Raw genomic sequence first — 26,969 nt, forward strand, 5'->3', positions numbered from 1 at the left:
TCAAAATTATGGAGAACTTCCCGTTATCGTAGAAACTTGTAATTTGGTACTGTTAAGGGGGTTGAGGTGCAAACAAAGGAGGATTTTCAATTCAGTTGTCAAATAGTTTAGAGCACTTCTGATTATCGTAGAATCTTGAAACTCGGCAAAGTAATAGAACTGGTGGTTTATACAAAAGGAAAACTTTTAAATTTGAGAATTTTAGAATTTAGGCGTGGTAACCGCCCATTTTCACTGAATTTTCATCAAATATTTAAGAGCACTTCTGATAGAATATAATATAGCTTGGAAGGATCTAATGCAAAAGAATCATTTAAAAAATAGACATTCTCTAATTAGAGGGGGTGGTCCCCATCCTTAGATATTCGAACACAACTGTCTTAAAAGATTTAGCAAATATGGAACGCTTGAGATCTTTTTGGGAAAGGCGCTACGCTACAATAACCAAATAATATAGATTTTAAATTTTACAGCAATATCTTGCAAAAAGTAGTGAAATCACAACAAAAACATAACTGTTAAAAAAAGAGCCAAGTTCCAAAATTATGTTGTTACAAAAAATACTGAGATATAAAATTGATACAAATTTAAAACCAAACTTTGGAGCTTGGTAAACTTTTACATATATCTCAGTACTTTTTGTAACAACATAATTTTAGAACTTGGCTCTTTTTTAACAGTTATGTTTTTGTTGTGATCTATCTTCTCAACAACTTCAATACCTAAGCTTCTGGAAGAGCTGAGACTCCGAAAGCCCAAAAAGTTTTGCAGCGATAATCATATCATCGCATACATCTAAGTTGGTTTCCAGGAAAAACATTTCACACTGCATCAGTTCGAAAGTCTCATCAAGACATCGGTTCACCTTATATAACAAACGATTTAACATGCATTCTGGATGTCGAGAAAGCATTTAATACCGTATGAATTAAAGCCCTATCCATATCTACATTACATTTAGGTATTAGGCTTTACTTTGGAACTAATCCAAATTATATTTTTTTTCTTTCAGGAACTTTTTAGTGCAAAAGAATCCTTCAAATCAAGTGCATCAAATCAAAACTTACAATATTGCGTCATCCTATCATTCAAACTACAAACGAATGCGAGACCCTGCTGTACGCTGAGGATTCACTCACAAGCATAAATGGGAAATGCAGACCAACTCATCAAAATGAGAACTCTTGTGCCTTGAACGAGTAGGAGGACGAGTCAAATGATCTGCTGGAATTTGTAGAACCGTCACATTGATACTTCAAGAAGGAACTAAATAGAATTGCAGCCAAACGAACCTTAAAGTGGTTTTGGATTTCTTTTCAACCCACACTCAGGAAAGGTCATAAAAAAAAAAACACCCTTGACTTCCATCGCTTTGACTTTCTGATAAAAAGAAGAACAAATTAAGCCAACTATAGCCTACACCTTTCCGGTATGGTACACCATCTTAAAGACAGGCATGAAGGAACTGCACATGATCGAAGAAGAAATCCTGATGATCTTCACAGGATTTTTTTTTTTTGACGGACAGCGGCAGAAATACTACAGCAACGAGCGACCCTACAAGGAATCAAAAATCATTCCATTGATGTATGTAATTATGCATTGTTTTTGCCAAAAACTAGTCTGTAAAAGCTTAGAAAGACAGCAAAGACTCAAATAATTCGGTTATTTTTTTTCAATTTTTTGAATTTTGAAAATTTTGGGTTCGACACTCTGTTTTGAAAAACTTAGGATGTTCATTGGGTCAAAACTATAAATAACTGTGCCAAAATTCAGAGCTACAAAATTTGTCGCACGGTCTTTCGATAAACTACCCTCATTTTACCATTGCAATTATTCTAGTAAAAATCAACCTTCGGAAAAAAAAACATCTTCAACAATATGTACGATGTTTTCAAAATATTACTTGCTATTGTTAAGAAAATAAACACACTTAAGTACCACTTTGCCAGCATCCATTTCTTTTTACTTCATCTGAACTTCATAGTGAAATTATGGATTACTCTTCCCATAATAAGCCCTTAAGGGCATACATTTACCCACAATATTTAACGGCTAAATAATGAACGCACACACTTTCTATGGCATCATACAACATCTAATTAGTTTAGCACGATATTATCTCCTGTACTATACAACTTGGAAAAACGATGCTTAAAAAGTCAAGTACCGTAAATATTCCACACGTGGCATATTAGGTTAGCAACTTTCTCACAATGCGGTAATTCTGTTTGTCCCTCAGTACCTACTTCAGTTCTGCATAAAAAGAAAAAAAAAAAAAATAAGTAACAAAAAAGAAAAAATCTGTTAAAATTCCCAATGCCTTTTGGCAACGGTAACAGCAGCAGTCGCTCTGTTACTTATTTTCTCGTAGAAAAATCCATACCTACACCCTAGCGAATGCTCGACAACAACGAAAAGTTTTCACGTGTGCCAAGCCAACGCAGTAATAGAGGTGGAACTTTGATAATTAGTTCTAAAAATGCCCATAAATAATAACCACACATGTTTAACTCCTTTATGGATTTTTACAAACAAAAAGAAAAAAACGTTCTCAGGGAACATTTGCAGATGAATCCCAAGGAGCATGTATTGTATACGATTCGACGACGAAGAACTGAGTGTCGTACCTTTATAAATCTCGATTCAAGCTCGTAAAGGGATGATAATGCACCATTAAAACGAATACACATAATTAGCTCTTTAATTATGGCATTAAATTGTAGCATCAGCGGGGGGTTAAGATATATGACCCATATTTGGAGTACCTATGTTCTACAAATGGCAATATGCACATAAATATAATTACGTTTGGCAGGTAGGATGCCGCAGAGAGGAATTATTTGGCACAAGACTCTTGATCCTTTTGGAACAATAAATCACAAAGCAAAGGACACTTTGTGCCATTCGAAGTTGTACAAAGTGTATCGGAAAGTTCAAGTTTTTACATCATTTATCTTCGAGTTATTTTAAAAGTTCTTTAGTATTTTAAAGTTATCAAAGTTTAAAAAAATGAAATAAAATAAGAGTCGATTGAATAATTGTTTTATTCTTTTAATGTTTCAATTAGAAACCTTAAGAAACATTTGAACTTCTATAAGAAATCAAATTTAAATAAATTGCTAATGTGTAAGCCCTAAGAAGACACATTAAAAAAAATTTTTTGCAACTGAAAAATATTTGCATAAAAAAACAAAAAATGCATGAATGTGTCGCACGTACTTGCTCTTAGAATACAAATTACTAACTTCTAAGACCTTTATTAAAAAAATTGGTAAACGTGTATGAAGATAAAATAACACTGGTCAACATGGTTTTTGTTACAGACACCAAGATAACCTTTAGGTTTTTTGGGTGCTGAGCTCGAATCCGAAGTCAGAACAATTCTATCACATCAAGTTTTTGAGATAATCAGGTTAGAAAATTGAAAATGCCGCTTTTTACCAGTTTTCGAGAAACGTTGCCGTTGTGTCAAAATTTAAAATCGATTGGCAAAGAACTTTTCGAGATTTGCTATTAAGGCCGTGTGTGAATTGCGTTAAATATTTAACACCGTGTAAAATGTTTGACACTATTGAAGTGAACAAAAAATTTCAGCTGTATAGATTATTGTTTAATATTTTTCTCTGCCTCTTTTCTGCCATGAAACTCCTTTTTAATAAAAAAAAAACAAAACCATCTACAAAAAAATTTTAACTCGAATTTAACCAGGTCCCAGAGCCCAATAAATTTTTAACAGCTGAAAATTTTTTATTCACCTCAATAGTGTCAAAAATTTTACACGGTGTTAACTATTTAACGCAATTCACACACGGCCTAAAAGCAAATAAACATGAGGTATACCAAACACGTTGATTTCTCAACGAAGAAAAGAGATATTTAAAAGATTTAAACGGATTTAGAAAGACAAGATTAAGTTCTTTTAGAAACCGTTACGAATTTATCTGTAACAAATAACGAAATGCTAAGAAATAACCTCGAAAACTGCTAAAAAGCGGCATTTTTTTGACTTCGAAAACTGGTAAAAAGCGGCATTTTCGATTTTCTAACGGAATTATCTCAAAAACGTGATGTGATAGAATTTTTTTGACTTCGGATTCGAGCTCAGCACACCAAAATCCTGTAGAAAAGTATACCTTGATTTCTGTAACAAAAAGAAGTTTAATTTTGTTCACCATTGTACCTAATTAAAAAAAAACACAAAATTCTTCAAATGAAAAAAAACAACTCGTTAAATGAAATTGAGCTCGAAAAAAAATATGCAGTTTAATGATGGATTTTTAGAAAAAAAAATTTCAAAATCGTTTCTTAAAAAACTAATTTTTTTTAAATAATTTTTTGAAAAAAAAGTTTTAAAATTAATTTGGCATGCCATTTTGTGGCAATTTATTATTCAACATCGAAAACTCAAATTCCAAAAAAAGTCAATGTCCCGTTTTCGAAAAAACGATTTTTCAAAAAAAAAATTGCAAAGTTTAAAAATCCAAAAATTATTTTTTCAAAATTTTATTTTTGATTTACATTACCTAAGTTAAATTTTTGCATAAAAAATTCATTAAAATTGAACCAATAACTTGAGATAGTCAGAAATTAAAAAAACGTTTACATGGGAGATACCGTTAATAACGATTTTTGAAAAAAAAAAAAAAACTTTTTTCATCGAGAGATAGACCTTGTCTCAAAACTAGTACCTGAATTTTTTCATCAAAATCGTTTTTGAGAAAATTAATTTTTCCAAAATCGCTACATATGACAGGTACCGTTATTTTAGGTACAAACAAAATTAATTCCAAAAACCCCTGTGTACAGAATCCAAAAACTGCTACATACCAAGTTTGAAGTGGATCGGCTCAACAGTTTAGGATGTACAGTGCTGTGCAAAACATATGCAACTCTTTCAACTGTTTTTGTATGGAAGGAGGTGTGGTATGGCCTGTAATTTTTTTTTAGATGATTGTGAAATGCATGATTTCAAATTGTGGTTGTATCCTTATTGAGTTTTAATAACTTTTGACTTTCGTTTGAACTAAATAACGGTTATTTTCCTATAAAGGTGCGACTTTGTCCGTTGGTCCAACATGACATACAAAGTTGCATATGTTTTGCACAGAAAAATTTAATGATTTTTTGTTATTTTATTTTTAAAACCCATTGAAGAACTATTTCTTTTTATAAAAAGGTTGAGAGATACAAAGTATATCCCTAGGGCGTTCCCCCTCATAAATTGCATACTTCTTTTATGAGCAGAAACATGCAGAAAATTAATAGGAAATAGGAAGTTGCAACAGTTGCATATGTTTTGCACAGCACTGTAGCTCCTTATGCAGACCGACGATCAATGCTAAATGTGAGCATTACATATTTTTGTTTTTAATATTCGTCGATTTTCTTATAATTCGACGGACATCTACTAATTTTAACCCTTTCGAACCCAAGCTATGAAAATCAATATTAAAAAATGTTTTTTCGGTTTTATCGGGTCAAAAATATCAGAACTAAGAAATATGAATAGCAAAAAGTTATTTTCCAAAATAATAAATAGCAAAACTAATGTGTTATTCTCATGTTAGATGTACGTAATATGCACTGCCTATGACAAAAAAAAAGTCGGAGAACTGAGAAAATAACTTTTTATGAAACTATAATGTATGCTACTTCTTCTAAGCAAAAAAACAAAACACTTTCTGCATTAACATTTTTTATATCTTTTTTTCAAAATTATGACCATATATAAAAAAAATTTTTTTTTGCAAAAAAAAAAAATGTGAATTTCAGTCCCTTTTTCGATAAAAAAAAAATTAAAGGTATGATATTTGACTAACTTTTTGTAATAATCCAGTAACTAGGCATTATTATCTTTCAATTAAGCTATGGAAACCTAAAAAATTGTTTAATTTAATATTTTTTACGAATTTTTAAAAAAATGTTACAAGAGAGTAACGTTGGGTCCGAAAGGGTTAAGATGAAAATCTACTTATTTTTTATTCTTAGATTATGTGAATGTCATCTTGGCAAAAAATCATTCAGAAATCCGCTTGCTTTTAAGTGTTTTATTTTTTTTTTTACTTCGTCGTGTATCTAAAAATGCAAAATTTTCTATAACTTAAAATATTTAATTTAATACATTACCTAACCCTTTTCTAAGATCTAAAGAAACCGCGATATTTTTGCCAAAAAATAAATTTTTTTCCTATAAAAGTCTTATGATTTATTTAAATTAAATGGAATGATTGTTTTTGAATTTGAGCACGTTGGACCTATTGTAAAAACTCTTTACATAATTATAAAACAGATTTAGTTGTTATTGATTTATTTTGTTTAATTTTTTTTTTATGTTATACAAATGAGGACCTATTTTTATCAAGAAAAAAAAAAACAATTTCCCTACAAATCTTATTTTCTAAAAAAAAATAATAATAATTGCAAACATGAACTTACCTAGTATACCACACAAGAACCCCCCGTAATTCGAAAACATCAATGTGCAAAACCGAAAAACATGCATCAAAAATTCAGTTTTAATTAGATTTTTTCACCTGGGGCTGTGTTCTTTTGGCCCAGGTATGTTTGTGTGTAAAATGGTAGACGAATGAATGTAAGGATTTTTTTTCTTGTTTTCAACACAAAAATTTGAATATCTATACATTAGAAGACCGAAAAAATTTGTATCTCATTATATTTGAGTTCGACAACAAAAGGTTCTCAGAACAACAACAATGACATGGATATTTTATGTAACTCAAAGAAAAAATAATTTGTAACTTTGAATGTGTAAGTAAATATGTATAGTATATAAAAAAAAATATACATATGGCTTTATTGTATGCTGCTGAAAGAACTGTGACCAATGTATTCACTTCACAAAAATAATACCACGACAAGAGTTAAACTATAAACTGAGTTACTTTGCAAAAGGACCCTCGCTCGCTTAGGAATAAAGCTATTTAGGCAAAGCAAAATGGCAGGTATCGTATATCCCTATAGACCAACTCTGTACCCATATTTGAAGTCCGAAGGGCTGGCAGCTTTCAATATAGCAGCAGTACAATGCGAAAACGAAATAACAACAAATTCTGACGAAAGTTAATAGGTTGGCTGGCCAAGGAGGCAACTCCGCCGCCGCCGACCGGATCGGGGAGGGTGGACTCTATCAACGGGCGGCTAAACGGGAAACATTGTGTACCTTTTGATATAAATTGAATGGTTTTTCGACTTGTTATAAATGTAACCGCTGCAGGGCACTTCTCCGACTATGTATACCTACGTATCGGTATATATCCACCCATTTCGACGACTATGGCTTTCATTAAGAGGATATTGCCAACAAAACAGCCATTGTGTTATGGTCCTTCTTATGCTACCCCCAAATGCTAGGTATCGGTATTGGGAGGTTTGGCCGGATGAGTGGGTGACGAAAGCTAGAGCACTCGTAGAAGTCGAGTGTATCCATCTGAACCGAACGTTAAGGTTTGTACAACACACACACACACACTCACACACACGAACCCGCACCATGCACTTAGTATAAAAGTTTTCCCTGTAGGAAATGAAGGAACGCTAAAACACACAATGCCAACCCCCGCAACCATAACATCAACCACAAACTACACAGCGAATCATGTTCATTGTTATCCTTTTTTATTATTTCTATGGCTACAGTGTCTTTGTACTAACCCTCCTCTCTTCACGCTCCCTTCATACCTTTGGTCAGCAAAATTCTCTTGAATTTCAAAGACAAACAAAACTTATAAATCAATCGGCCGACGAACCTTATATTGCAAGACTACTGAAATAAAGGAAAACTAAAAAAAAAAAACTATATGAAACTCCTGATAAAAAAACGACGCGTGATGTTTAACCGAAGAAGATGCAATAATTACTGACAGATTCATTCATAAAAATACATCAAACCCTTCGTGCGAATTGCAGATTTATATTTTAAAACCCTTACGGGAGCAAAACCATCAATTAGAGGTGCTCGCGGTTCCAAGACTACCGATACCGAACCGACTCCCGTCTCCCGATCCCGGTCCTGAGTTTCCAACCTGGCACCGTTGCAATAATTTATATATAAAATCTTCATTTGCAATCCGATATTTCTGAGAACAATTTATCATCATATTTCACGGACCAGAGTATAAATTGACGTGTCTATTCGTTTGGCGTTTTGTGGATTTTTATGCTGAAACGACGGAACATTGTGGCTTGCATGTTGGTTAAATTATAAGTTTTTAATTTGATACGTTTTACTGTATGATGAGGTGAAAAATGGTTAAGCGGGGAGTTGGTTATATCAAATTAATGATTTGATTATCTTAAGACTTTAAAGAGGAGTGTGCTTCTTCTAATGAGATTATAAGAAAAAAACATGTTCAAGTTCCGATTAGAAGGAGATCATATTTGGTTTAGTTCATTATCAACTCTACATTACAGATTATGGTTGTCATTACACACTAATTTACATTAATAATATTTTTTTTCCTGGCGTTTACCTTAAATATTGTAATATTTGTTGGGTCGCGTCGGGCAAATAGGGTTTTGTAAATTTGGCATTTGCTAATAGTAATTCGCTGTTGTAGGTACTTATTTATTGAGGTTTTTTTTTTTATAAACACTACTTAAAAATGTTGTATACTTTTTTTGTTGTTAACAAAAAGTCCAAATGATTAAAGATTTAAAGATTGAGTAAACGAATTTTTATATATTTTATATATTTTATTATATTTTATTAATTTATTAATATTAAATATAGGTATTTAATTCAATTTCAATTTAATTCAATTTATTTCAATATAATTTAAAGTTAACAAAGACACATTAAGATATAAATCTTTTAGAGTATCTAGAATTATGTACTATTTACAATTTTACGATAGTAAATTCAGTTTAAGTTAAAAAGTAAGAATACAAAAAAAATATTTTTAAGCAAGATGATTATAAAAAAAATTAATTAATTTAATTAATACAGTATTAAAAATCATGAAAATTTAAAAATAAACAAATGTTCATTATATTTTGTATCAAATAAATTTTAAACAGTTTGGTTACACTGGTAAGCATAATATTTTAGCGTGTAATAAAATCCATGGGATTAGAAGTCAGATATAATTTTTAACATCACAATTGTGACGTATTACACACAAGTTAATGACGAATTAATTTTATCCTGAAAAAAAGTAATTAGTTTCTAAAATATTCTTGTGTTGTAATGATATATAGACACTAGGGTGTGTCAAAATGCTAAAGTATGGAATTTTCAAATGTAATAGCTTTTAAAAGTTGCATTAGTTATCAAAAATAAATCCTGCGCTTACAATTTTGATTTTAAATAATATCTTTGGCTCGCTCAAAATATAGGAAGAAATCGAAGAAATTTGAATTTTTAGAAATTTTTTAAATATATGTTTTCTTTTAATTGCGCCGTTTGAATACAAAAACAAATATATTAAATATATATCTTTATAAGAAAAAACTTTTAAGCTTATAATTGTTGGAATTGAACACTTAGTAAAGAAGCTGCGGAATAATATGCGAAGAAAAAAATCATTTTTTCATATAAAATCGTTTTTTTCCTTCAACTTCAACCGATTTGAGCGGCAAAGACGAACGATATTATAATTTTTGTTAACATATTATTAAACCTTAGACCCTAATAAAACTTTTGACCACTATTACATTGCAAAATAAGGGTACTTTTTTTCAGCCATACAAAAGTGACACACCCTAATAGACACATACATAATTTCAAATAATTTTTTGAAATTATGAAAGATTTGAATTTCCTGAATCTAAATCTGGTTTCAGAAAAATTCTAGCACGTACCATTTGTTTAAAATGATTTTTTATAAATATGAGTAGATTGTAGAAAATAACCCTTTTAGATTCGGTTGACCTTGTACAAAAATAAAACTATCATTCATATTAAGCTCAAATTTAGAGGACTTATTTCTCATAACATGATCTGTCATATGACACCAAACGTTTTATTAAGAAAAGTTCAAACACATTTTAAGATACTAATTGACAAAAACAGCAAAAATATCGAAATTCTGCAGTTTTTTAGTAAATTCCACATGAAAAAAACACCTTAATAAAGGGAAATGTAAAATATCAATGCCCATTATATTTTAAAAGTCAAATACGTAAAGATAAACCATAATACAATACATTACCTAAACAAAATTTTTACGTGTTTTGTAATTTTATATACTACTTTTATATTTAGAAATACAGTGCGTTCTCGATTAACGCAACTCTCGATTAACGCAACTCCTCGATTTTCGAAATACCCCAATTTTTATCATTGTTGACGCAGTAATTGCAACTCTTGTACAAAAATTGACTCGATAAGTGCAACTTTCAATACAAAAATACGATGAACTGACCAAAATTTAACCCTTATTGAAAAAATGTTGATTGTTCAAAAATTGCTAGACATGTCAATTTTTGAAATCTAACAAACTAAAAAATCCAAACAAAAATATCCCATTTTTTCGAAATAAAATAATTAAATTTGGATAAAGAACTAAACATTCGTAATTAAGTACTTATCGTAATGAATGAATGAATTAACTTCCATTTGTTTCGTTTCATATCAATTATATTTTATTGGACAGAAATTTGTTGCATAAAATATATTTGTTAGTGTTGCTTTTCTGATATTTTCGCTTTTCATCTCATATTGAGCCTAAAAATTATTTACTCGGTCATTGCAACAACCTCGGTAATTGCAACCACCCTTGTTTTAATTAGTTGCGTTAATCGAGAATGTACTGTATCTTATTTGTAATAAACCATTCGATAAACTGCCTTGTAAAGCTGCAGATTTATTTCTCCTAGAAACACAAGTATGCTTTTTTAGTTTTTGATGTGCTGAGTTAGAATCCGAAGTCAAAAAAAAATCTATCACATCAGGATTTCTAGATATTCGCATTAAAGGATCATAAAATCAAGTTTTTTTATAGGAAATCTAAAAAAAAAACTACTATATCTCAAAAACCAGAGCTGACCGAAATTTTTTGAGTTCGGATTCAAAATCAGCACACTAAAATCCATTACAAAAGTATACTTTTGTTCTAGGGAGAAAGATATATGAATTTTTAGAGATCAGTTTTTTTATGGTAAGATATGCCAAACCTACTAAACTTACTTAAATTAAGATATCTCGGATGAGAAGAAGAAAATAAGTTCTTTCATAAAACCTAACAAATTTAATTGAAAAAGATTACATTATGTCCAAATACTACTTCGAAAACAGCAACAAAAAAAATGGGTTTTTGAGATTTTCTATCGGGAATATCTAAAAAAAAAACGTGATGTGCTATTCCAATTCTGACTTCGGATTCGGAATTCTTTAGAAAAGTATAGTTTTATTAAAAGGAGAATTCTCTTGCAGACCAGTGTTATTCTAAAAAATTTGTTTTAATTTTCATAAAATCATTTACCTAAAAAAAAAAAAATCGGGAATGTTTTCCTCCAATCAGGTGGAAGGGGCTATTATCCACATTTGCAAGCATAGCTTGAGATCTTTTACCTTTCGCCTGTCGTAAAAGGCGATTAAAAGCTTGATCACATCTAGATACAGGCTTTCTTCAGAAAGCGAAAGATCTACCTAAAAACTATTGGAAGGTGCCAATGCGACTTAAATAGAACAATTGTGGTGGACTGGTGTCAAAACAATGATAAATTAGAGAAAAACGGTTTTCAAGGTTTTCTGAAAACATATAGGACAAGAGAGCGACATTTTATTTCGGCATTATAACAATCCAGCATTTTGAAAAAAAAAAAAAATAATTTCTTTTGTTGAATTTTATTATAGAAAATTCAGTTTGGGGATCGTTGTTTCAAAAATACTGATGCAAACTAGACGGACTTTTCTTTTTCTCTAAAGTCTGAACAATCACTTCCGGGTCTTTTATGAAAAAAATCTGTACTCTAGATATTTTCTACGAATTGTATAATCGGGTCATACTTGATTAAACTCTTAAGAAAAGATCAATTTATTAAGTTTTTAGATACTTTACCTATAAAAAAAACTTAAAGATCAAAATTGCCCATTTTCTAAATTGCAACGATTTCACGAAATTAAATTCAGCTTCTGAACAGTTTAAATTTTTATTTAATTTTTCAACCAATTTATAACCCAAAAAGTAAAAAAAATTTATTTAAGTTAAAAGGAAGTTTACCATTAAAACCATAATGAGAACATAATAGTTTTGATAGCCCATTTAATGACCCCACACATGACTTGCCTGAAATTCACATGGCAAAGTAAGATCCCACAAGCTTGAGTTTTTTTTTGCAGATTTTACTTTACCCCTCTACCTACGAGAATATTCAAGGGGCTCGTCTGCGATTACATCAATTAAGGCAGTCAAAGGGAGCAGCAGCATATGCGACTAAATGTTGATAATGCACTATCAGGACGAACATGTTACTAGATATACAGTATATCTACAGAGAGGTGAAATTTTGTTACAAAAAAAAATATATTTTTAAAATAAAATTTTTAAACAAAATTGACAAAAATTAGGAAAACTCTTTGTTTTCTAGGAACTTTTGTCTTATAAGTACTTTATCTTCATACATATTAATCAACGTGAGTCAGCGACGAGTTAGCGTCATGTTAAGTACAAAATGTCGTTAGATAAAGTAAAATTCTTATATCTGACGTTTCGAATTAGTTTGAAAATAACACTGAAATCTCTAAAAATAAATGTCAATTACAACGAGAGTTAGAATTGATGGAGTTCTTCTATCGAATTGCTTATTGTTCAAATAAAGGAATATAATTTTAAACCAAATTTTAACACCGACAGTATGATTATAAGACTAAAACCTTTTTGTCAAATGGACCAGTATTTGTGAAATTTTTTGTTCACACTACTGTTTAAATGCGTTTTTTTTTCAATGGCTTTGTGGGATCCGTGCGGCTCGTGTGGATCGTGATAGAAGCTAAAATACAGCAAACAAAATAAAAAAAAAATATCTCATTTTATATCTTTTAAGTTGTGTTGCGAACCGCCCTAACGATTTGCACAGGTAATAACGTCCGGATCGTCGTCGTTGCATCGTTGTCGGTCGGTAGGATGCTTTGAACGCATTTTCTCCCACAACCTCCAACTACCATTGCATGGCCAACAAAAGACCGACACCAAGTCAACAACGTCTCACCGACTGGCATCTCCTCATCGTAGTCGTCGTCTTTTTTTGTCCGTGTTATTAAATTTGTTTCCCCCGATCAACGTGTTTTTTCATCCATGAGGTCATTTGTTTTGGTTATCATCAGAATAATAACTTTTTTTGTTGTTTTTGTTTTTTTTGTTATTGTTGTTTTGTGTGTAAATTTAAAATTTCATATGAAACTAATGTCGAACAAATTGCTTACATGATGTGCTTCTGTATGCTGTCATTGGGTACTCCTTGACATGGTGTTTATTCGATTAGGGAATTGTTGAGCGATACGACGACCGAACGACCGACGACGAAGCTATAAAATTGTTCGGATTAATGTTTACAAATATTTTGCAACAGGATGAATTGCTGATATTTTGTTGCTTGCATTCGAAACGATTTAAGGAAGATTCATTGGGATATTATAAAACTTTTCGTCTTTAAAAATGAGTAACATATTTTTCTTTTAATGTCAAAGAGTCCAAAAAGTGTAATGCTTGATTTTTGAAGATCAATTCAATAGTTATTTATGCCAAGTTCAAAACTACTACAAAGTAAAAGAAAATTGGTTGTTTTTTTCATCATTTCAAGGCATCATTTCAGTAATCTACCATTGAGTTACTTATGAATTATGATTATGATTCAATAATTCACCTTTGTTAGAAAAATATATTTTTTTTTTTTAATCATTGCTTAGTTTCTTATTCTTGAAACATTATTCAAATCATTGAGAATCTCTTAAGAAAGTCTGATTAACCTCTTTATTTTTTTTATAAAGTTTTTGAACTAAATTTGTTGATCTTATTTTGTAAAAAAGGCTCAAATTAAATACCATAAATTGGATAAACGGAAATACTTTTCAAAAAACTTGTCGAAAATTAAAAAAAAAAATAAATAACTGGAGATGCGGGACATCGATCCCCGTACCTCTCACATGCTAAGCGAGCGCTCTACCATCTGAGCTACATCCCCGTTGAAAGTTACCATCATTTGTCCATTTTTATTCGTAAAAGAATGGTAAAGTTGATTTTTCAGATCAAATAAAATACAAAATTATTTGGGAGACCAGTTTCGCGTTTATATTGTTATTTTACTCACGTGTCAGTGGTTATGAAGAGTTGATGCATGTGAATTGATATAAGTTTAAAAGACAACAAAAAAAAAAAATCCAAAAAGTGGTTTAGCAGTGGCAGCGAAAATTGTAAAAGAAGGGAAATGCAGAAACTCTCAATTTCTACTCACTTTATTAACTATAAAAAAAACTATCAATGAAACTTATGTTTCACAAAAAATTATTGAATGTTTATTTTGTTAAAAAAAATTGATATTCAGTTTTTAATAGAAAAGTTGTACCTAAGGGAATTAATTTGTATGCATTTTCATTAAATCCATGCCAATATTTCAATAAGTTTTTCATTGTCATTTAAGACCCATTTTGACATGCACATAAATCGAAAGTGATTAGCGGTGATTTATATTTGATGTTTCCAAACAATATAACCACTTCTTTTACCCTGACTCTCTCAGAGTATCTACCTGTTATGTAGAGTATAACTACTGTATTTCTTGATGTGAACGTGATCAAAATATAAACCGGTTGTTCCAATTACCTGCGAGTACTTGCAGACTTGCAATAAGTAAAGACAATTTATTTTGATTTTTAAGTTTTGATTTGCTGGTAATTTTCAACGGGGATGTAGCTCAGATGGTAGAGCGCTCGCTTAGCATGTGAGAGGTACGGGGATCGATGCCCCGCATCTCCAAAGTGTGTTTTTTTTTTTTTAATTTTGTTAACAATAATAGTAAAAAAAAATTAAAAAAAAAAATATTTAAGTATGACTCTATTTTAGCTTGCTTCAACTCATAAGACTTAATCATAATTTTCTTAAAAATGGCTTTATTTTCAACCAATACAGCTCGAACAAATTTTTAATTTTTGAAAATTTAATTGAAACTTTAACGTAGTGCAAAAATGTAATTTTAATCAAAGGAACTTTAATTAAACGTTTAATATTTGTACTACTCTTCTTTGCAAGATTTGCACCACATATATTAAAATCGAACTATTTTCTTCGAAGATTTTAATTGTACATATCTACTTTTGGTTACTTTTGCCAGAAATCATAAGAATTACAATATTCAATTATTGGTGTTTTTTATGTTTTTGGGGGACCACGGATCCGAAGTTGTCAAAAACTATTTTAACTGCAATTTTGAGAAATCGCAAAAGTAGTGGCTGTAAAAGTGAAAAACAAGATTTTGGTACAATATATTGGATTAACCATAGTTTTCAAATTGGGGTTTGCGCGAACGCATATTTGAATGCTTATAACTTTTTACCAAATCAATTTAAGATAAAAAGTCAGTGAACGAAAATAATTTTTCGTTTTTTGCATTTTTTTCCTCAAAACGGTTTAAGATAATTTTTTGGAATTTTTTTCTTAAAAAAAGTCACACCCGTAACATCCACAATAGTTAGAATACTTAATATTAGAAACAATGAAGCAAAATAATATACTATGTGTTAATATACTAAAATGCTTAATTTAGTGAATAGGTTATTAAATAAGAGGGAAAACACACAGAAGTATGTATGCGTATGCTCTCATTTAATTACTCATGTGGTGAAGAGCCGAGCGGAGAAGAGATATTTTATTTAACAAAAAATTAAAATATCATATTTTTACAATCCGTATTTTTTCAGAAAAACTAAAAAACTCAGTTTCGTTAGAATTACATACAGCATTAAATGTACAGGCTTTTATCAAAATATTTATATAGCCGTTTTCGAGAAAATTGCCATTACTCGAAAAATTTTGTATGGAAGGTACACTTTCTAAAGAAGATATTACAAAAAAAAAAAGTATTGATACAAAACCAATACAAACCTTATAGAGCAAGTACAAATTTGTATGGAAATTAAAATTTTATTGTAAAAAATTAGAATTAGAAAATGTTCTCAATTGAAAAATATCTATGCAAAATGTGTGCATTAATGGGTTACTACTGACCTGACCTACATAGATGCAAGAAAACATACAAATTTTTTGTATTTTTCTTGTTTTTGGTGACAATTTGTCATCAAAAACATACAACTGTGGCTAAAAAAAGGCGTATGTTAAAATGTTCCCAAAAAAACTTAAGTTCAAAAATAAAAAAACACTGATTTTGTATTCATAACTTCATTAATCCACTCTGTTACTACATAAATTTACCCCAACCACTCATTTAAGATATTTACCAGTTCCTTTGAAGTTGAACGTAAATATATTAAAATCCCCTAAAAGCAACAACTCAAAATGTGGCACGCGGACAATGTATGTACCTATACTTGCTATACTCGTAATAATCCTTGCGACAACAAAAACATGAAAAACGTGAGAATTTTCAAAAAAAAAAAAATTATATTTAACATTAAAATTAATTCTTTTGTCGGCAAAACAATTTTTTTGATTTGTCTCTGACAGAACTCTTGTTTTGACTTTTGATGACTCGTGTTCATCAAAGTGTATGTAGGTAAGTAAATCCTATTGTTGGAATATTAATTCATGTGCCTGTATCTGTTTCTGTGATGCATTCTATTTTCGAAATGACACAACTTGCACACTCGATGACGATGATTGACAGCTCAGAGTGTTGTTGCTTCAGTTCTGGTTGCAGTTGCAATAGAAAATAAATTGCACGACTGGGGTCGCACGTACTTGCTCTTATGCTTAAAGTAACTATAATGTTAAAGCTTTTTATTCAAGAAATTTAAAATTCGATATTTTGAAGAAATTTCATAAGTAGTATAAAAAAAATTAAATCTGTTTTCATAATTAATAAAACTCCGTTTTAAAATATCTTAAAAAAAAAAACAAATATGCCATTTTATTTCTCGTATAAAAAGGTATTTTTAGAAAAAAAATTTTGAAAATTGTAGGAGCCGTTTTTTAAAAAAATAATTTTTTGTAGGTATATAAAATTTTTTTAACATTTTTCAAAAAAAAAGTTGGTATGCCATTTTGAAGAAATTATTAATTTACACATAAAAACTAAATTTCAAAATTTTTCATTGATCCGTTTTCATAAAATTGATTTTTCAAAAAAAAATTTTGAAATATTTTTTAAAAAACCAAAAATGCGTTTTTTGAAAATTTTCTAAAATTTTAATATTATCTTTACTTACACACTTTTGTATAAAAATTTTCATTTAAATCGGTTTAATTTTGTACGAGATATTCAGAAACGAAAAAAACCGTTCTATGACAGGTACCGTTAATAACGGTACAAAAAATATTTTTTTTATTTAAAAAGTTGGCCCTTATGTGTAGTATTACACACAAAAATTTTAATCAAAATCGTTAGAGCCGTTTTTGAAAAAAATTAACTTTTCTATTTCCGTTATATGGCAGGTACCGTTAGTTTTGGTCATAAAAAAAAAATTTCAATTTCCCCTCTAGGGAATCACCAAAAACTGCTAACTACCAAGTTTGAAGAAAATCACTTCACTCGTTTAGGCTGCAGCTCCAGATAGAGACAGACGGACAGACAGACAGACAGACAGACAGACAGACAGAATTGCCGGACCCACTTTTTTGGCATTCTCCATCATCGTAATGTCATGTAAAATTGTTATCTCGAGTTCGATTTTTTTTACGAATCCTAAACTTGCCCTATAGTACCTATATCGCAAGTAAAAGAGCAATATCATTGTCCTGATGGATTTTCGTTACGCATGAAAACTATTTCAACATGACACCTTTTTTTTTATAGGCTGCCAAATGATATGGAAATTCATAGACATCAGACATTGTCTGTTTTGTTTTGGTTGAAGTTGTTGTTGTTTTTTGATGATACTCTACCCTATACCAGGGCTACTGGGTATAGGTAATCCCGATTTAGGTAGTTGACTTGATCATAAAGCAAAAGGGAAAGATTACAACGTGCTGAACAACAACACACATGGACTTCCATGTTTTCTCAGCAATTTAACAAAGTGTCAAACAATTTTAACATCAATTCAACATCTCGTTGTCATGGACGAGTAGATTCCACCAATGTTTTACTCTTCACTCTTTTTCTGTTTTTATCGTTCAATTTGTTTGCTAGTATACTTTGGCCATCATCATCATCATCATCATCGTCGGTGGCGGGCGTCGTCGTCAGGGGAATTTAACCTCCCAAATGGACTTTCAAAAGGATTTCACCTACAAGAACTCCGTCCCTTTTTGGACTAGACGCAAAGTGTTCAAACACATTTGTCTATGTAAAGTGAGACAAAAATAAAATAAAAGAAATAGGAGGAGGAGGAGGGAAGAAGAGGGAGCAGCAGCAAAAAAGAACATCTCAAGAATCTCATGTCCGTCCGTGCTAAATAAATGTTCAAACCTTGTTCGCTCCCATTTAATAGCATGTTTGCAACTATGATCTAACATGAGTTTGATGTATCTTTAGCCGAAACTTAACAAGGGCACAAATAGTCACACTCGAAATAAATTTTTGTACTCAAACTCTCTGGAAAATATGGCTATGCCATCAGCTAGAGTAAAGTATAGACCCATCCTAGATCCGACGACCTTCTCCGACCACCTCTCTCTCTTGGCCATTTGGCCATTTGGAGAGTAAAAGTGCTTTGAATTCAATTTGGGTTACCGCTCTGAAGCGGACCCATCATGAAGCAGCACACACGTATCTACAACATGTAAAACAGAAAAAGTACAAAGATACACCAATGTGAATGTCTATTTTATTCGTCCCCCGATGATTATTATAGGAGTGTTGCTGGGTGCCGGCTCTATGGAGTCATGCATATGGAGCTATGTTACTGAGCTCACACCCGACAAACAAACAAAAACAAAAAAAAAACACTTCGCACATCGCGACCATCAGTGGACTATTTTGACTATTAACACGAGATTCGGACCACCAGAACAAGGACGGTTTTATCATCCATATAATAAAATTAATGGACTTATTTAGTTCCGCGCCTGCTGCTACATGACTTTAACAGTGACACCGAACAGAAATTCATACAGATGAATTTCGCCAGAGTTGCGACACAGTGACGAGCTGTGTTGGCACCAAGTTTATGAAAAATACATTCTCATAGAAGTAAAGTGAATGCAGTAATGGCAGTTGTTTTAATTTTATTTTATTTATTATATAGTCAACTGAGAAGTGAAAACTAATATTTCCACTTCCACCCTAAAAAAATTTCATAAATACAAAAACGGTTCAAATTTTTAGAGTTATGAATTTTTCTAGGGTACCTATAGTTGGAAATAAAGTTTTTAAAATTCTGAAGTTTTCAACATACGTTTATAACATTGGAGTTTCATCTAGGTGAAAAAAAACCTTTCCAGCTTGGCGTAAGGCTTTTTTTATTTCTATATTTCTATGGAAAACAATGATTTTAACTACCCCAAATGAAAGTGAATTTTAATATATCAGCTTAGTCCTCAAAATATGTTTTCTTACTTGTGATACCTATACACTGAGGGAAAAAATAATTTGAAGTTGAAACGTCTTTATTTCAAAGATGAACTACTTTGATTTATGTGACTTAAAGATAGGAAACCATCAAAAATTAAACTTTTTCTCTCGTTGATTTTAAAATTCTCATCTTCAACACAAAATCATTCCGAATAATAGTTAAATCAATGTGGTTTTCATTGATTTTATGTTGTTTTATGGTTGCTTTTCCCTCAGTGATGTATTTATATAAAATGCATATATTACAAAGCTAATATAAATCTAAAACAAAATTTTGAAAAAATAACTTTTTAGATTTTTTTTTTGCTTTTAATAAAAGAAATCAAATTGTAGGGGAAAGTGGCCTAAAATGGCACCCCAAGGTAAAATGGCCCCCTTGCTAGAAATCGTAGAATCGAAAATAATTAGAAAGTTTTATGAATGCGATTCTTTAGTTTATCTGGCAAAACCAACATATATACGAAATTTCAGGAACTTCAAGCCATTATTTGAAATTTGACAGGCCAAACAGTCTCTATCCACATCAAAAAGTACACTCGTTAAAATTTTGTGAAATTTTTTTTGCAAAAGAAAAGTATAAAAAACATTGTATTTTCGAAAAAGAAGTTATTGTGTGTACGCATGAAGTATTTCTTAATAATGTACTGAAATAAGTTGGTTTAAAACGATTTTAAATTTTTTGGTGTAAAAATTAAATTGAAAAAACTCAAAATTGGCAAAATGGCATACTTAGTGCTCGGGTAAAATGGCATACCTATTTCACATGTCATTTTAATTTTTTTTCACATTTTCATTTTTTTAAAGTGAAAATAGTTGCTATTTATGAACGATGCACAGAGAGGAAGTCCTGGACTGAGGAAAGCCCTTGATTCTGTCAAAAACCTGGAAAAAAGCATCCAAAACACTCAAAGTTGCAAAAACTACAAAAACGAGACGAGCAACCAACATGAACTGGGTTTTGAATGACTCGATGAAAGATCTGGGGGGATTAAGCACCACTTGTTCCAAGAAAATGAAAAAGAAGCCCGTTTGACTCAATTTTGCATTTAAAATCACGTATGTTTGGACAGTGTGCCATTTTACCCGGGTAAATTTGATCAGTGAAATTTGTAGACGTCTTGAAAATTAAAAAAATTAAATACTTTTTGGAACTTTTTCAACTCGCAAATGAAAAAAATGTGAGAGTAATATATTAAACTTTGAAAAGTATATAGCATTTAAGTTTGAATGCTACTGTTTTTCGAGATATAGGATATTTTCCTCACTGAAAATATTATTATTCTTAAAAACTATGAATCTCGTTCATAAACCGAAATTCTTTAATTTTTAAGAAATATTCATTAAATTTAAGCACGAATTCTTAAAAAAATTTTGTTTTTTTAAGAACAATTCATAAAATTTAAGAATCAGTTTTCATAAAAAATTTCCTATGGAAAATATTTGTATGAATTTTTTTTAAGAACAAATACGAAGGTTTATGAATAAATTCATAAACTTCTAGCCGCAATTTGAAAGAATTCTTTGCTGAATCTTAGAATCTGGACATACTTTTATGAACGAAATTCACTATTATTTTCCATTCAGTTGTATTTTGAGTTAAAATATTTATAACTAATTTTTTTTCCCTTCTAAAATTTGAAAAAATCTATTTTCAAAATTACATTTGTAAAAAGTTCATAAATTTGTTGTTTTTAAGTATTTTTTCTTTAAATGAATGAATTTTTTCTTGAAATGAATGTATTTTTTCATGAATCGAAAAATAACGAATATTTTACCGTTATGCTGTATTCGGTATTAAGAACTTATTCTTAAAATTTAAGAATCTGTTCATACTTTTTAAGTTCGAAATTCATATTTTTCCAAAGTTGATGAATTAATTCATTAAATTGTATGAAAGTATACACATAATTTATGAAAAAATTCTTACGTTTTGAGTGTTTAAGTATTTTTTCTTAAAATCTATGTATTTTTTCATCAATCTAGAAAATAATAACTGTTGTTCTGAATCTATGCCTCAGAAAGATTTCTCTGAGGATTTAGTTTAAAATCTGATATTCAAAGTGGACACTCGTTGCCAAAACAAGTTATAAAAGTTTGTGAATAAAAAACAATATTTTGAAGAGTATAAGACATTTTAACAGTGTAAAATATTATTGGTTCCCGTTGCCTCTTTCCCATATACTCAGATAAGTATAAAAACATAATAACTGTTAAATATTTCTTTCTTTTATTAAATATATTAAATTTTTTTTTTATAGGTACATATTTAAAAATTGAAAATCGTAATTTAGATATTTTATTGAACCGGCTAAAGGGGAAAAATCAACACAAAATAAAAACCATATTAAAGGCGATTCTCATCAAATCCTGTACACTTGAAATTTTCATTGCAAAATAAAGCAAACACATCATGTTCGCAAAACAAATAATTTAGTAAGTGTTGCATTTTGTTTTATTTCTCTAAATATATACAATTTTTGTTTAACTTAATATTATCAACATTTCTCAAATTATTCTATATGATGTACATAGGTACCTAAATTCTTTATATTTTGATCTTTCCCCAACTTATTCAATTTTGTATTGTTTTTTTTTTCTCAGCTCCAGAGCCTAATGCTGCCGATTACAACAAGGTAAAGTTAATTTTAACTTCTATTTCATTTTTTAAACCAAATAGTACATAGTCATTTTTCTAATACAAACGTTTTTCTATCTTTCCAGATGATGCATCCATTAAAAAACAAAAATTAGTGTAAAAATTAAATTTATAGTGAAATGTATTGTGAAAGTGGGCAATAAAACATTTTTATAACGTTAAAACTTAATAATTTGTTTTATTTTTAAAAACAATTTTCATTTTTTTGTTTTAGATTTTGGGTTGTTTTCTGTTGCTGTTTGTTTGCTTGGAATTAATTTTTATATACATTTATATAAATAAATGGATAAATTTTAATGAAAAGTGTATTATATTTTATGAAAACAATCATAAAACTTTAAGAAAAATTCATAGTTTTTATGATTTTTTTCATAAAATTTAAGCAACATTTCATTTAAATTTTTACGAAAAAAATCATAAAGTTTAAGAAATATTCTTAAAATGTAAGAAACTTTTCTTAAAATCTAAGAAACTTTTCTTAAACATGTTCAAAAAATTTCTAATTCGTTTATGAACAGAATTCTTAAAATTTAAGAACTTATTCTTAATTTTTAAGAAAGATTCATTCCCTTATGAATTTGTTCATAAAAAGATTCTTAAATTTAATGAATTTGTACATTGGCTCATTTGCCATGAATTTTTACATTAATTTAATGTACAAATTCATTAATTTTATGTACCTTTTTGGTTCAGTGCTTAGGGGGGGCATTTTAGGCCACCTTCCCCTATATTACGTTTTGGATTTCAAACTCTTTTAAGACGTTGTTTTTTCCTATGAAGAACTAATTTTTTTAAATTTTATTTCAACATTTTTTTTAAGCAACTTGAACTCTTAGAGCAAGTTCGTACGACCTTTTGCTTTATTTGTCATGTTATCATGACGTATTTTCCCATCAAATTGATGATAAAATAATAACAAAATAGGAACTTTTTAAGGATTCGCACAAGAAAATCGAACTCGAAATAACAATGAGACCTGGCATTTGGATGATATACAATGTGAAAATAAGGGCTTAATAATAAATAAACACTCAAATTAACGGCTACAACGACCAAAATACAAATCTTATTATCTCGATTCTCATGACAGACTTTAACAATTTTTATTAGAAAAATTGTTTTACTTTTACAAATAAGATCATATTTCTTAAATAAAAAAAATGATGAAACGGTACTTATCATTTCCGACATTCTCATTAATGAAGCGTTTTAGTATCCATAATATTTTAATAAAACAAAAAATTTGTATATAACGGTTTTGAAAAATATTAGCTTTTTATTTATTTTTTTTTTTAATCTATTTCAACTCAAATATTTGAACAACATTGAAAAAAATTCGACGAGTGTGCAAAAATTCACACATTTCGCATTTATTTTTTTTTTTTCAGCGCAGAAAACATTTTTTTTTTTATTTTTTTTTAATAATGCAAATATTTTACGGCTGCAATACAATATTTTTAAATAGCAAAAATTTTGTATTTGTTATGCAATTGGTTATAATGCAATTATTTTTTATTTGCCATGCATTTTTTTAGTTCCAAATGCAATTTTTTAATTGATGTTCTTACAACCTAAGTAAAATAGACGACTGGGTCGCATGTATAAGTAACCATTAAAAACATTAAATTTTGGCCTTTTAAAAAACTTATACGGGAAGAGTCGACTTTTTTTTCCGAAATAAAAACGGAATTGCTTTATTTTTGCTACTTTATAGCTAATTTCAAGAAAAACCATTCATCCGTTTAGGCCTTAGCTGGATTTGCAGAGCTAAGGCCTAAACACGCACAGACGGAGGGAGGGCATGGCGCACGCGTTTTTTTTTACTTTTCTTTCCTCATAATATTGGTTTTGATTTAAACCTCGATTTTTGTATTTGACATGAAAAAATTATTTAAATGCAAATTGTGTTTATTATTACATTTAGATGATTATTTGACTTTAAAGAAGCTTTTTGATTTACACTGGTCTGCAAAATTTAACTTTTTTTTCTCCTTCAAATAATTTTTTGATATTATGAAAGATTAGACTTTCCTGAATCTAAATCTGGTTTCAGAAAAATTCTATCGGGTACAATTTTTGTAAAAATTATTTTTAAAAATTTTTGGTAGTTTCTAAAAAACTACCACTTTATTGTATCCTTATTTAAGTCTGAATGTTTATAATTGACGAATGGTTAATGTTTCATAAATTAATTTATCAACAAGTCCAGCCACGTAAAAACACAAAATAAAGAGGTTTTTTAGAAAAAAGTAGTTTTGGTTTTTTTTTGTTAATTTCTCGAAAATGACAAGATCTTTTTGACTCTGGTTTTCTTTTTTTGTTTAAAAATAAATAAGAGCATCGAATTTTAAAAACTAAATTAGTACTTATTTACATACATACAATTTTGAAAACAATTAGTTTGAAATTTTTTTTCCAATTTTTTATAATAAATTTTTCAAAAACTGTGTCATAAAATAGCTTTGTTTAGAATTTTTGTAAAAGACTAGGGTTTTGGCTTTACAAAAAGGTATAGCACGTCATTGTATGTATAACCGTTGATTTTTAATATTTTTTTTTTCCAAAATAACCCGCTAAACGAGGGGGAATAGACCCCCCCTCCCATACGATTTTTTTCTTGTCTCGACCTAACCTACACGCTCTAGCTTTTTGGCACATTACTCCTGAATCACCCTGTATAGGGAATGTAAAATATCAATGCCCATTATATTTAAAATCAAATATGTAAAGAAAACCATAGTAAAATACATTAAACAAAATTTTTACGTGTTTTGTAATTTTATATACTATTTTTCTATTTAGAAATATCTTATTTGTAATAAACCATTAGAATCCGAAGTCAAAAAAATTCTATCACGTCAGGATTTTAAGATATTCGTTCTAGGAGAAAGATATATTAATTTTTAGAGATTAGTTTCTTTATGGTAAGATATGCCAAACCTACTAAACTTACTTAAATTAAGATATCTCGGAGAAGAAAAGAGATATTGAGAAGATTGAAACTGAATTTGAAAAAAAAATTCTTTCATAAACCGTAACAATGTTAATTGAAAAAGTTTACATTATGTCAAAATATTTCTTCGAAAACAGCAAAAAAATGGGTTTTTTAAATTTTCTAACGGGAATATCTAAAAAACGTGACGTGCTAGGTCAATTCCGACTTCGGATTCGGAGTCAGCATACAAAAATCCTTTAGAATAATATAGTTTTATTTCCTTGCAAATAGTGTTTATCATTTTATAGCTCATGTGTAATGAACTTTGTAAGAAATTCGAAAAGTGATCTTTTTTTTGTGTATTTTTTTTACAATACCTATATATTTTTTCTATTTGCAATACCTAAAACTTTTATTTAAATGAATTTTTTGTTTGTCAAGAACAGATTATTTTCTAGTAGATTGTTTTTGAGGTTCTGCGTATTCTTTTAAACTATTATATTTATTCGAATAGATCGGGTGTTTTCCAATTATTTCTCGAAAATGATCGATTTTTAGGACTCAAAACTTAAAATTGTCCCTTTGTTTTAATCAATTATAATTTTTGGCTGACATCCAAGATTTAATAAAAATAATATGCTTGACTGGGTCGCACGTACTTGCTCTTGCAGCTCAAAGCATTTTTATATTAGTTAACTTGCAGATTTTAAGAACTGTCTCCATATAAATTTTAAAGAAATTTTAATACGAGAAGAGCCGACATGGAGGACAAATTTTTGTTCATGAACATTTTTTATTTGTTATTTGACTTTTTGAGAAAAACCAAAAACCATTATGTCAAAATATTTCTTCGAAAACAGCAAAAAAAATGGGTTTTTGAGATTTTCTAACGGGAATATCTAAAAAACGTGACGTGCTAGGTCAATTCCGACTTCGGATTCGGAGTCAGCATACAAAAATCCTTTAGAAAAATATAGTTTTATTTCCTTGCAGACCAGTGTTTATCATTTTATAGCTCATGTGTAATGAACTTTGTAAGAAATTCGAAAAGTGATCTTTTTTTTGTGTATTTTTTTTACAATACCTATATATTTTTTCTATTTGCAATACCTAAAACTTTTATTTAAATGAATTTTTTGTTTGTCAAGAACAGATTATTTTCTAGTAGATTGTTTTTGAGGTTCTGCGTATTTTTTTAAACTATTTAAATTATTTCTCGAAAATTATCGATTTTTAGGATTCAAAACTTAATATTGTCCCTTTGTTTTAATCAATTATAATTTTTGGCTGACATCCAAGATTTAATAAAAATAATATGCTTGACTGGGTCGCACGTACTTGCTCTTGCAGCTCAAAGCATTTTTATATTAGTTAACTTGCAGATTTTAGGAACTGTCTCCATATAAATTTTAAAGAAATTTTAATACGAGAAGAGCCGACATGGAGGACAAATTTTTGTTCATGAACATTTTTTATTTGTTATTTGACTTTTTGAGAAAAACCAAAAATGCCGTTTTGGAAAAAATCGCAAAAACTTAAAAAAAATTATACATTTTATCTAAGCAAGATATAAAAAAAAAAAAAAAACAAGTTTCAGAACTCCAAAAAAATTATCTGTAGCAAATTTGAAGAAAATCTGTCAACCCGTTTAGGCTGTGGAAATGTTTACAGATGGACGCACAGACGGACGGAATGAATTACGAGACCCATGTTTCAGGCTTCTCCATCATC

The 26,969-nt window shown here is 29.6% G+C and overlaps 1 protein-coding gene and 1 non-coding gene across 3 annotated transcripts in view; one reads left to right on the forward strand and one right to left on the reverse strand.

Annotated features, from left to right (window-relative positions):
* The window catches only part of LOC129911172 (ankyrin repeat domain-containing protein SOWAHB-like), a 170,250-nt gene that overhangs the window by 130,578 nt on the left and 12,703 nt on the right, over positions 1 to 26,969 (reverse strand). The window lies entirely within an intron of this gene.
* Positions 14,864 to 14,936, forward strand: Trnaa-agc (transfer RNA alanine (anticodon AGC)). Its single transcript has one exon. It is a non-coding gene; the product is annotated as a tRNA-Ala (tRNA).

Source organism: Episyrphus balteatus, chromosome 2, assembly GCF_945859705.1.
Source record: "Episyrphus balteatus chromosome 2, idEpiBalt1.1, whole genome shotgun sequence".
NCBI classification, from domain to species: domain Eukaryota; kingdom Metazoa; phylum Arthropoda; class Insecta; order Diptera; family Syrphidae; genus Episyrphus; species Episyrphus balteatus.